This window comes from Tursiops truncatus, chromosome 11 (assembly GCF_011762595.2).
Source record: "Tursiops truncatus isolate mTurTru1 chromosome 11, mTurTru1.mat.Y, whole genome shotgun sequence".
In the NCBI taxonomy this organism is placed as follows: Eukaryota; Metazoa; Chordata; class Mammalia; order Artiodactyla; family Delphinidae; genus Tursiops; species Tursiops truncatus.
This window is the reverse complement of record NC_047044.1, coordinates 56,436,492-56,449,952: the sequence shown is the minus strand read 5'-3', so window position 1 is coordinate 56,449,952 and position 13,461 is coordinate 56,436,492. Positions and strand designations below refer to the sequence as shown.

General features: G+C 39.2%; 1 long non-coding RNA gene across 1 annotated transcript in view; it reads right to left on the bottom strand.

Moving 5' to 3' along the window:
* Positions 1-2,548: 2,548 nt before the first annotated feature.
* Positions 2,549-13,461, bottom strand: part of LOC141275858 (uncharacterized) — a 59,489-nt gene continuing 48,576 nt past the window's right edge. Inside the window, exons 2-3 of the long non-coding RNA XR_012324326.1 lie at positions 3,664-3,953; positions 2,549-2,797 (exon numbers count right to left, since the gene is read on the bottom strand). This is a non-coding gene — a long non-coding RNA (uncharacterized lncRNA). The remainder of the gene's footprint in view (positions 2,798-3,663; positions 3,954-13,461) is intronic.

Here is a 13,461-nt window from a genome sequence, read left to right as displayed (position 1 = left end):
ATCCACACGGCTCAGAATAAAAGGGAGAAAAAGTAGAGAATTAGTAGAAGTATGAGGAAAGAAGGAAAGGAGGGAATGAAGGAAGGAAGAAAGAAAGAAAGAAGCAAAGAAGGAAAGAAAGGAGGGAGGGAGGGAGGAAGGAAGGAGGGAAAGAAGGAAAAAATACAGAAAGAAAGAAGATACAGTAAAAATAAAATAAAGTATAATAAAGTTATTGAATTAAAAAATTCTTATTAAAAAAAAGGGACGGATAGCCTTCTTTTTCTTATGGCTGGATATTATTCTATTTTAAGTATACACCAAATTTTTTTTATCTATTCTATTCATCCATAGATGGGCATTTAAGTTATTTCTACTTCTTGGCTATTGTTAATAATGATGCAGTGAATATAAAAGTGCAAATACATCTTCAAGATCTATATTTCAATATTTTTGGATATATACCCAGATGTGGGATTGCTGGATCATATGTTAGTTGTATTTTTAACTTTTTGAGAAACCTCCATACAGTTTTCCGTAGTGGCTGCACTTTTTACATTCCCACTGACAGTGTACAAGGGCTCCAATTTTTCCACATCTTTAGCCCTTTAACACTTTTATGTTAAAAGTTAACACTTTTAACATAAAAAAAAAAAGTGTAACACTTTTATGTCTTGTCATTTTGGTAGCAGATTTTAATAGCTTTAAGGTAATATACCTCGTTGAGATTTTGATTTGCATTCCCCTAATGAATAGTGTTGATGAGCATTTTTTTCATTGGCCATTTTATGTCTTTGGAGAAATGTCTATTCAGATCTTCTGCCCATTTTTTAAATTGGATTCTTTGTGGTTTTTGCTGAGTTGTAGGAATTCTTTATATATTTTGGATATTAACCCCTTATCAGATATATGGTTTGCAAATATTTTCTCCCAGTCTGTAAGTTGCTTATCTCTGTTATATTAAGCCCTCCAGTTTGTGGCAATTTGTAACAGCAGCCCTAGGAAACTGATACAGTATGGAAAATAATTTCAATTATGTAAAATGGCTCTATGTTCTATAGAAAAAAAATGCATAAAGGAAATAGATCAAATTGTTATTAGTGCTTCTCCCTCGGTGTGGAAATAAAGGTGATTTTTGTTTTCTCCTCTGTAATCTTTTTTTTTTTTTTTTTTGTGGTACGCGGGCCTCTCACTGCTGTGGCCTCTCCCATCGCGGAGCACAGGCTCCGGACGCGCAGGCTCAGCGGCCATGGCTCACGGGCCCAGCCGCTCCGTGGCATGTGGGATCTTCCCGGACCGGGGCACGAACACGTGTCCCCTGCATCGGCAGGCGGACTCTCAACCACTGCGCCACCAGGGAGCCCCTGGGAGGCCCCCTCTGTAATCTTTTGTATCTTCCAAGTTATTTCGAATAAGAATGGATTGCTTTCTTTTAGAAAATAAGCAATATCTGTTTTAAAATTAAAACTTCATAAAAATATTCAAAGATATTTTGAAGTCTGTCATGTAGTAAAAAATATTTATTGAATATCTACAATATTCTTGGCAGAGTTCTGAATACTGGATGAGGCAGAGTTCCTACCTTCAGACTGTTTACATTCACATAGGAGGAAATAGACAAAATGCAGTTAAGGAAATAAATCAATAAAGTAATTTTCTGGACGTGTTAGAACTAAGTAAGTAGAAGATAAAAAAAGAGAATGTAATAGAGAGGGCCTGGAGTGGTAAAGGAAATAAGACATTGATTATTTTATTGAGATCTCAGTAGTGTGAGGGTAGCAGCAATGAGAGGTTCTGGAAGCAGAAGGAATAGCAAGCGCAAAGGCCCTGAGATGGGAAGGAGCTGGTGTGTCTGAGGGACAGAAAGAGGCCAGTGTGGCTGGAGTGGAGTGATTGACAGGGAGAGGGGAAGGAGATGGGTAGGGCAGATCTTATGGGAATATAGGCTGTAGCAGAGGTCTCCATGGTCAAGGTGTGGGCCCACATTCCTGGTGAGGGGTCTGGGCTATAGTGTGGTGGCAGTGGGAAGTCCATTAGAGGGTTTTGATTAAGGGAGTGTAATGTATTGATGTTTGCATAGAAATCTCACCCTGGCTATCGTGTGGAGGATGTCCTTCATGTGTGCCTCTGTGTGAGGGTGTTCCAAAAATAAAGGTCAGTCTAGGCAGTTTAAACAGAAAAGGAATGAATTCAAGAACACTAGGGAGCTCACAGAAACTCTGGGAGGGCCAGAGAACTGGATTTGGAGGCTACAAATGAGACCATTCTCCAGTGACATACTGGCCACTCCAGTGGGGACCCTACTGGACCTAAGTGGACACAGGCCCCACAGCCTGTATTTGGATCCTGGACCCAGGACTTAGGAAAAGATGTCTGTTTCCTAAGCTAAATGTAGATTCTGATCTGAAGCAAATGATTGATACAGTTTAGGATTTCTTCTCTAGCTAAGAAACTCAGCAGTAAATTTACTGTTATTTTTTCCTTTTTCTTCTTTGAAAAGGATTATGTTAATGAAAATTTTCCAGTTGCTTCCTTGTTTTCATAAACCATTGTAGATTCTTGCATTTATATCAACTTTATTTTTGAAATATTTGACATTTTTCAGACTGCCTGCTTTTTAAAATTTTTTTGCGGTACGTGGGCCTCTCACTGTTGTGGCCTCTCTCGTTGCGGAGCACAGGCTCCGGACGCGCAGGCTCAGCCGCTCGGCGACATGTGGGATCTTCCTGGACCACAGCACAAACCCGTGTCCCCTGCATCGGCAGGCTGACTCTCAACCACTGCGCCACCAGGGAAGCCCAGACTGCCTGCTTTTTACCTGAGTAATGTTTAGGGGGAAAGAAAAATATTTTTTATTCTGGATTTATTCTCTTTAATAGAAATACTCATACAAAACATTAACTTTGATTTTAAGAAGCCTCTAAAAGTAATCTGACATAACCTTATTAATGGTCAGATTACCCAATCCAGCATTCCAAGGTGGGTAAAGTGCTCAATTTCTAAAAATGCATAGCTGAGATCAACTAATACAATTGCATATCCCAGAAACAAGAGTAAGAAGGTGAAGGGTTTGTACATCCTATATAGAAGCCTCCTGATCAGTTTCTCTCTCTCTCTCACACACACACACGCACGCATGCACACATGCACGTGCGCATACATACATACAAACATACGTACATATATATCACCTAGAACTCCCGTAGGATTTAGAGGCTAGTTCCAATTCTCACTCAACAACCTGCATCTCTAGAATGGCCTTGAGAAGTTCATTTCTGTTTTGTTAACTTTTTTTTCCTTAAATAAATATATTATCTTTATTTGATGAGTGACTTTAGTACATTACCCAGCTGAAATCTTTTGCCAGAAATACCATAGGATAGAGCAGCTCTCTCTTTTGATGGAGAGGCCTGATTTTACTTAGTGTCAATGGTGTCTTTTTTTTAATTAATTTAATTTAATTTATTTTTTTATATAGGTTGTTTCGTGAACTTTTGCTGTCAACCACAATGGCTTGTTGAAAGGTAAGATAGATCATGAATTTTAAAGTGCTTGTTGGCTATAATTTCTTTTCCTGTTAAGCCATGGGTTCTCTGTAGGCCTATTTCTAGTGTCTACCCACAAGGTAGGAGTCATGTCCAAGCCAGATCAACTGTAGTGCTTTTCCCATCTGCGTATAGTCACCTTTCCTGTGGGTCCTGGAACCAGTGGTTGGAGACAGCTTAATGTGCACTGAAGCTCTTCCGTCATTTCAAGGTGCCCATGTTACGTTCGTTCCATGGGCTCTGTTGATCATGAAACTGGTTTTTCTTCTCTGGGGTGATAACAGGTAGCTGATACTCCCTTTCCCCCATTTTTCCACACTGATGGGCTGGTGAGATATCACTTATTTGCAAGGCTCCATTAGAAGCAGTCTAGGAGGACAGACTCATGAATCGCAACAGAGAGGGCACCCAGGGACATCTGCTGGGAAACTGAAAAGAACAGAGTTGGAAGCCACAGTGATTTTTTGCTCTTCACTCTGAAGTTATCCAGATTAGCTGGGTGAGTGAATATTTAATGTTACCACATCACATACATAATTTGCCCTGTCTGCTTTTAATCTTAATACCAGTTTTATAATCTTAATAACATTTTAATTAAAAATAAATGAACTGAATACTCCAACAGAACATTTTAAATGCAGTCTATCAGGTGGGAAACCCAAGCTCAGCTGGAGAGACAACCAAAATGAAAATATTCTGAAAGTATATATAGCTGAGGTATCTCTCCCCTTCTGCTCAGAGATATAGTATTTCAATGACCAAGACATCCTAAAAATATTATAGGCAGGTCCCAACTCACAAACAGAGGGAGATCCAGACCTCCTTCAGTTTTGGAGAATGTTCCTTGAATGTACAGACTGGGATATTCCCGTCTTCTTTTGATCGTTACTCTCCCAGGGCTTACTGGCTTAGAGCACTTTCTTTCTGTCTTAACCAAGACCTTTGAGGTAGCTGACTCAGACTCAGACCTTCCCCTGATATCTAGTAAGTGCCCAAATCATATGCCTTTATTTGACCAAATTCATTAATATATAAATGAGTGTATATAAATGAATAATACCCTGTTTTTCCTAGAGAAGTTTGCTTAAAAAACAAATGTTGTTGGTTCCAAACACACATCTAAAGAAATTTCAAACAGTCTTGTAAAACAACGTACACAATCAAAGGAGTGTGGGTAGAGATGTTTTGGATTCAAGACCTAGTGTCTTAGATTTTCTGGGGGGCAGTTCTGGTTTCAAATAGGTCATGTCATTGTCCACAGAATGTTTTAATATTTGTTTGAAATACATGACCAGTCAGCCACAATGTATATGCCTCAGTCTGTAAAGACTGCATTTTAAAATTACACTATTATAAAGTTTTAATTGTATTACAAAGTTTTGGATTGTAGGTTTGGAGAAAACAATACTTTTATTTTTGGAACCTCATTGACGGTGGGGTTGGGATTTTATTAATAGTCTACCTCTTTGTTATATCTGGGGGTTCTGATTCTATTGGAATTGTTAAGCACTGAGAAAAAATGACCACCAAATTAAGATTGGAAACAAAGCTGAATTTATTGCTTGCCTGGCAAAGGAAAGTTCCATCAGTCAGCTACAAGTTCAATGAGTCTCTCCAAGTGGAAATTAAAAGGAGGAATCGGGCTTCCCTGGTGGCGCAGTGGTTGAGAGTCCGCCTGCCGATGCAGGGGACACGGGTTTGCACCCCGGTCCGGGAGGATCCCACATGCCGCGGAGCGGCTGGGCCCATGAGCCATGGTCGCTGAGCCTGCGCGTCCGGAGCCTGTGCTCCTAAACGGGAGAGGCCACAATAGTGAGAGGCCTGCGTACCGCAAAAAAAAAAAAAAAAAGGAGGAATCACATGAAATATATCAGGCAGGATTCTGAGTTCAGGGCTCTCATTGCATCCCATGGCAGAGTCACCACTTCTTTATAAATGGTCACTTTCAGGTTTCACAGGGCTGATGGTGGGAGACCAGATTTCCAGTCGGTTCACGATGAGTTGTGTAAGATTCCAGTGCTCTACAGGGTCATTCATCAGACATGCTCATGTGCTCATGTTTGAAGTTTAGCATGGTTGCTTTTTCTTTTTCTTCTTAAAGAAATAGATGATGTTGAAACAAGAAGTCATTATGATAGAGGACATTAAAAAACTGGAGCTTTCAGGCTTTGAATTCAATACTAACAGGGTGGTGTGCTCATTCATGCACTCAGTTATTTATTCATTCTGTTTTCGTAAGTATTTGTCAAGTCCCTACTACATGCCTCTCATTGCTGGAAGACAGGGGTGACAAACGTGTCACATGAGACCAATTTCCTGTCCTAAAACCTCTGAGAAATCTAGTATCTTCTACAGGGTTTGCATTTACTGGTTACTCAGAACTGAAAACTGTAGCTTACTGTCAACCTTAGCATGACTTTAACTACTCACCACTGTGCATTAACCTGACTTTATTTTTCCAGGAAATTCTTATCCAGGAAGATGTCTGTCTCATGGACTTTCTGAAATCCATTTATTTCAGTGGTAGACTACTCAAGTAGCCTTCATCAAGGTAAACAGCCTCCTTCTCAGAACAATAGGTTATTCAACTGGGTTTATCAAAGGACTGTTTACTCTTCAAGACTTCCTTTATAACCTTGTTCTCACTGCATCTGCCAGTTCTAAACTATTATACCACAAACCCTGCTCAATTTCCTTTCACACTGAAGGACCCATCTTAAACCAGACTCTTATCTTTCCTCTGTACTCTCTCTGTCAAGATGCTTCTAAGACTCCATCAAGGTAATGACCTCCTTTATTGAAATAAGCTATAAACTTGACTTTGCTTAATCTATAAAACTTTTGGTGGGCTTTTTGGTTAGTTGGCTATCTATAGAGATTATATCCTTAAGGTGATTCTGGCTTTAGTTTTTGATCTCATCAAACTTTTATGTGTCACCATCTATTCCCTTCTCTTGTCTGCTCTACGTTGACCAAGACATAAAATTTTCTCCCTTCCTTGTCTTCCAAAATCCCTATCCCCAACTGCAACCAAAACAAAATCCATTCATGCAAAGCATTTAAAAATTTGGTGACATAAAGGGTACATATATATCAGCAATGACAACTTAAAATTGAATATTAGACATTATTGTTCTTGAGAGTCCTTCAACCTCCCCACCCTCTAGACAAATGCTACTCAAAGTGGTGGACTCTTATCAATTCACCATGAGGTAAATCCTGAAATTGAGAGTAAGCATTTACAACAATTAATCAGTGATGATCAAAACTAACTACCCCCCCCCCACAAGAACAGCTCACTCCAACAACAAAAAACTAAAAAGAAAACCCAAAAACCCTGTCCTTCACCACAGATAGTTTGAGAGCCATTCTCCAGAATCTCTAGTTTTCAGTTTAGTGGACTCCCCCCCGCCTTCATCCTTAAGCAACCCAGGGAAACTCAATTCTCCTTACTGTGTTATGCGGGGCAATTTATTTCCTGTTCCTCTGCTTTGGGTATACTTTTTTTTTTTTTTTTTTTGCGGTACACGGCCCTCTCACTGTTGTGGCCTCTTGCGTTGCGGACACAGGCTCCGGATGTGCAGGCTCAGCGGCCATGGCTCACGGGCCCAGCCGCTCTGCGGCATGTGGGATCCTCCCGGACCAGGGCACAAACCCGTGTCCCCTGCATCGGCAGGCGGACTCAACCACTGCGCCACCAGGGAAGCCCTGCTTTGGGTATACTTTTGAATAGGTGGAGATACACCTCAGGCATTCTGCTAAACAATGGGATGTGTGCTCTACTTTCCACCGTGAAACAGCACAAAAGAATTGGAAGAGGTCTTGCAATTTTAGTCTTTTCTACAAAAGTCTCTGAGAAAGAGAATAGAACTATGGCATTTTTCCTATTGGGTAGAAGTTGATACAGTCAGCTTTGGCTTTAAATAATATTTTTTGTCCCATTACATCACAGTAAACTAGATATTGTCCTGGACCTTAAAGTACTCGTCAGTTTGTGAAGAAGTAGCCAGGTAGGTGTATCATGACAGCACTGCAAGTTAAGTAGAGAGAGAGCTCCCAAGTGTCAGAGGAATGCTGAGGGTGGAGGACCAAGTGTGCCTGGGGATTCAGGGGATCCACTGCTTTATATCACTGATGAGGGGAGTGAATGACACGTGATGGATGGAATTTAGCGTGTAGCTATGTCATGGATCTAACATAGGATTCACGCTATGTCCCTTCTCTAGATGGCTGAGGTTTACCCCCCAGCAGGGTCAACATGCAGTAGGGATAATACTGAGACTGGAGGGATGGCAGGAGGTTTGTGGTGACGGAAACTAAATGGCATTTAATTGAATTTCTAACAGATGGTGAGTAATGAAATCATTTATTATCTTTTCACAGTGAGTTAATTCATAGGTAAACCTCAAATGATCAAACTGTTTTATCCAGCCTCCTGCTAAAAGATTTAATATTTTCATCTGATTCAACTCTGTTATTTCCTGGCTCAATTTAATGATTAACATGGCATAAAAGTAAAAATTCCTTGATTATTAAAATCCTATTTGCTGCACATTACAAATAGAATCTATTTTAAAGCCATTACTAAATAGTCTGCAATAATAAACTAACATTGAACAACCTTCTTATAAAACCTTAATGATAAGTTTATCAGAGAATTTAAATTCAAAACATTATCACAGAAATAAACTCAGCTACTAATTTTTTCTCATTGAGACAACTTTTTGATGTCGAATAATACGTCAAATAACTTGCTTTGCCAATAACAGTCTATGGCATTTCCTCCTAAATTTCATGAGCAAAGCAGCAAATCGAACAATCAGGATGTCTAACCATGGTGGCCCTGAAATGGCTTAGCCAGGAGCTCAGTTAAAACTACGAACAGCTTCCCAATGTCCAACTGCAGGGCTGACCCTTACTTTGTGTTTCTGACCTTGTGTAGTGCTCATTTATGACAGTGAGTGTGAAACATTTGACCATGAATCAGCATCTTCAAACTGTTCCCGTGGAACTGTCCTTTCCCATGGAAGAACCATATGGGGGTGCTATCCAAAGGCACAAATATTCACAAGCTCACATTAAAGTGTTTATTTCTAAAATTATCCATTTTACTGTACATAAAGAACCCATAGAGTTAAAAAACTTTAATATTTTGATGTACATTCTTTCTGATCTATGTCTGTGTTTATCACACACTGTATATGTAAATATCAAGGAAAAAATGCAAATATTTGGTATACTTTTCTGAATGTGCTTCTTTTTAATTTTATTAACTTATTTTAGTTGACTTTAAATGCTGTATATTGCTGGCGGGATCAGATTAGAAGACAGAGTTTGATCCTCTAGTCAAAGTTTCCTACTAATTTTCTTCCCCAGAAGTAAATTGCACAAAAGATGCAGACCATATATCACATAGAGGAGACAAAAAACCTATCATGGTGAACTTGTCATTTAATCAATATGCTTGCTTCAGCATCACACTTTTATGCCCTTATACATTATTTCATTCGGGGTTGTTTTAGTGAGAACCTTCTTGGTTTCAAGAAATAGTCTTGCTTGAGGCTCCTCAATGAAAAAGTGTTTTACTGTTACGACACATGTGGGCTGGAGCTGGACCTAGAAGGCTGTGGCCGTCTAAGCAGCTCTAGGAGAGTTGCTTCTCTCTGTGCATCTATTTCATTCTTTCTTTTTACTAACAGTGTTCCTTTACCTCCTCATAATTCTCGTCTCTGTTATGTGATGGTCTTCCCTGTCTAGATGAATGCATCGTGGCAACCTTTAATCCATCCTTTCGGCTCCTGTCTCCATAACCGACAGCTTTAGTCTCTTGGTTTCCTGTTTGTCCATGCTCATCACTTTGTGCTGACCCATCAGTACCTTCATCTCTGGCAGGATGAGGTCAGGTTCATCTGGTGTAAAAGTTGACCTTACCTCTCAGGAAGAACTACAGGTGAGACAAACCCTTTAGAAGGGCGTATGGTCAAGGTGTGCAGCAGTCAACACTTCCAGGGCAAATATCTCTGCAGCTGGCATATAAGTTCCCAGAAGTCAAATTCCTGACTCAGAGCATAAACACTTTAAGAGCTTTCGGTATATATTACCAAATCCATCTCTAGAAATGTATTCATTTACGTTCTTACCTGCAGAATTAGTTACTTTTCCCTGCACCTGCATCAACATTGTGTATTTTACTGTCACCATTTCAATTCCAGATTTTTTATTTTTGAATATTTAAGACATAAATTTAGTAGGTGAATAGTTAGGAGACCCGACTTAAATTTTGTTTTACCAATATCATCCACCCCCTTTAAAATGGCAAAGAAATGTCTTGGGTTCCTTAAGAAACCCATTTCCCTATTTACTAATGAACTGGAAATTTATTTTACATGTTTATGGGCCATTTTATGTTTTCCTTCTGTGATATGTTTGTTTGTATTTTTTCCTAATAAGTTGTTTATCTTCTTCCCCATTGATTCATAATTCTTTATGTGTTAAGTATTACTAATTCTTTGTTAATTAAATGTAGGCAGATGCCTTTTTCCAGTTTGTTGCTCGTCTTTTCCTTTCATTATGTTGTCTTTAATGAAAAAGTTCTTGACTTAAGTTAGTGTATGTACTAACCTTTTCTTTTATGGTTTATCTGTCTAATCGCTGCACGGTTTGTTTGTACTTTGGAAAGCAGCTTGATGCCTACTTTGATAGTTAACCTGAAAATGCTCATATTTACAGCAGTAATTCTACTCCTAGGTATATATTCCGGAGAAATTCTTGTATTTATGTAACTGTTCATATAAATGTATATAAATGTTCATAAGAGGCATTTTTCTTGACAGCAATAAACTGGGAACATTTCAAATAGTTATCAAGAAAGAAATGGATTTTTTAAAATCGTGAAGTTATTCGATGAAGTACTAGGCAGCTATGAAAATAAATGAATTGCAGTTATGCTTTAGTTATCTACAGTTGTGCAACAAACCACCTCAAAACTTAGTGGCTGACAGCAACAGTGACGTATTACTTTTTATAATTCTTTGGGTTGGCTGGGTTATCTGCTAATTTTGCCTGGGATCACTCATGAGGCTACACGTAGCTGGAGCGTCAGTGGGGACTGGACTCAGCAGCCAGAGCTGGGACAGTAGGACCTCTCTTTCCACTTGCCTGGGTTCCTTCACAGAGTAGTGGTCTCAGGGTAGTGTTAAGAGAGTGAAAGCAGGAGATGCCATCCCCGCAAGTTGTATAACATCAGTTCTGCTGCATTCTATTGTCAAGAGTCACTAGACAACCCCAGATTTAAGGAGTGAGGAAATGGGTTCCACCTCTGGGTGGAAGGCATAGCAAAGTGACATAAAATGGGAATGAACAAAAGGAGGAATGGTTCATTGGGGGCCATTATTTTAACAATGTACTCTAATAATCTTTGTGTATTTTATAATCATACTGTTCTTTCTCAATTCTGTCCAGTTTTCTGTAACCACGAGATATAGCTGTCAAGAAATTCAAGGAATTATTTTTTAATATGGAATTTCTGAGTTTTAGGAGGTTGCCTCCCAATCATTTCCTAGATCCCAACACTCGGGAAAAACCACTAAAATCTGCACTTCGTATATGTCTGGCTTGTATTTTAAGATCTCAGGGGTCCCTGTGACGTTTAATTTTATGTGTCAGCTTGGCTAGACTATAGTACCTAGATGTACGGGCAAACGTATCTGGATGTTGCTGTAAAGGTTTTTTTTTTAGATGAGGTAAACATTTAAGTCAGTAGATGTAGAGTGAAGCAGGTTATCCTCCATAGTGTGGTGGACCTCATCCAATCAGTTGAAGACCTTAAGAAAAAAACTGGCATCCCTAGAAGAAGAAGAATTCTGTCAGCTGACGGTCTTCAAGTTTTCTTTGGGTTCCTATTGGCTTGTTTCTCTATAGAACCCTGATGAACATATTCCCTTTAGAGAAACTGTTTTTTCACTCTAGTTTAATCTACTAGCCTTTATGTTGTTTTATTCTTGCCCTGCTCCCTGATAGTACTGAGTAATGAACGCCTCTAGTTCCCCCTTATTTCTCTGAGTGAATTTAATTCCAGGCATGTGTACATTTAATTTCATCTTTATTTTCCTTTTAATTTTTTTATAACCTTTGAGTCTGCAGTATAATAAGAATTATGAATATGAATAAGATCCCATTCCTTTTTGTTTATTAATAAATTGACCATTTTTTTCCTATGGGGGAAGCTATACTTTGTATCTTGAATTCTAACTACAACTGGAAAGAGCTTCTTTTCCTGACGTATCTGACAAAACTTCATAAAGATGTCTGCCTAGAATGTGGCTGCAATCCTGGAGGTGCAGCAGCCATTGTATGATCATGAAGAAAATCAAACTCTAAGGTTGGAGTGGCATGAAGGTAGGATTAACCTGGGTCCTTAACATCAGTGTTGAGCCTTAGATTGCCTACCCCCGTATTTTTCGTTATTTGGCAAAAATAAGTGTTTTCCAGTTAAACCACTTTAGTTTGGTTTTCTCTGGAAGGCAGACTAATACAATCTGAGGTGATATAAAAGGTGTTTCAGAATCTAGTAAAACAAATAAATGAACAGAACAAAAATTGAAACCAAACATTTCAGTGCTATTCTTAACATTTATATTTTCAAAACTCTTAATTATTCACAAGGTTTTATGTATATTGTCTCTTTTGATCTTTGTAGAGGTCCTGGATAGAAAAACAGGTTTTATTATCCTCATTATACAGATGAGGAATATAAGTCCCAGAAAATCATGATTCATGATTTTTTTTAAGCGGGTATGTTACTATTCAGAGATCAGACTGGCTTCTCAACAACTTATTTAACTATAACCCCTGGCACATGGTAGGTGCTCATTAAATTAATGAATGAATGGTATATATAAAAATTTTAGTTCAGAACCTGGCATATACTGTGTGTTAAATAAATAGATGTTAATAACAACAATAATAACAGCATGTTAACTTCTTGCCTCTTGACCTATAGAAGTCTGTGTATTTAATCTCTCTTCAGTACAGACCTAAAGTTGTCCTCTTGTGCATAAACGGCACTGACAAAGGCTTCCTACCTTTGCCAAGTGATAGGAGAAATTAATTTATTCATTCTTCCAAAGAGAGACGTAAACAAATGCACAAAACTTAGATAAGAAATTTCAAAGATATGTCTCTCTGATTTAAGAATATTTATTAAAGTGTTTATTTAATTAACCTCCCCTCCCCCCCACCCCCTTTAAGTGTTTAAGAAATGATTGTCAGAATATAGAATGTAAGTGACTATGGCTGGCTTCTTGGCTCAGCTGATGGGAGTTCTATGCAAAAAGACAAAGATCTTGGGTGTGATTCCCTGTAATAATGTCTCTGTTAAAATAACTATTATTTATTTTGTAAACCACTCTGCACACACTATTTTATAAATACTCATACTAATGCTGCAAGGCAGCTATTGTTACACACTTTGACAGATAAGGGAACTTAGAGTGCTTGATTGTGGGATCTGCTCCTACCCTGAGCAAGTGATCACCAGGGTGATGAGAAAGAGAAAATTGGCTGAATCAAGAAACACTGCAAGGGAAGAGTAAGACGCAGAGATCACCCTCCTCCCCACAGATACACCAGAAATACATCTACACGTGGAACAACTCCTACAGAACACCTACTGAACGCTGGCAGAAGACCTCAGACCTCCCAAAAGGCAAGAAACCCCCCACGTAACTGGTAAACAGAGACAGAAGGATAGGGACGGGTCCTGCACCAGCGGGAGGGAGCTGTGAAGGAGGAAAAGTGTCCACACACTAGGAAGCCCCTTCGCGGGCAGAGACTGCGGGTGGCGAAGTGGGGGAGCTTCGCAGCCGCGGAGGAGAGCACAGCAACAGGGGTGTGGGGGGCAAAGCGGAGAGATTCCAGCACAGAGTATCAGGGCTGA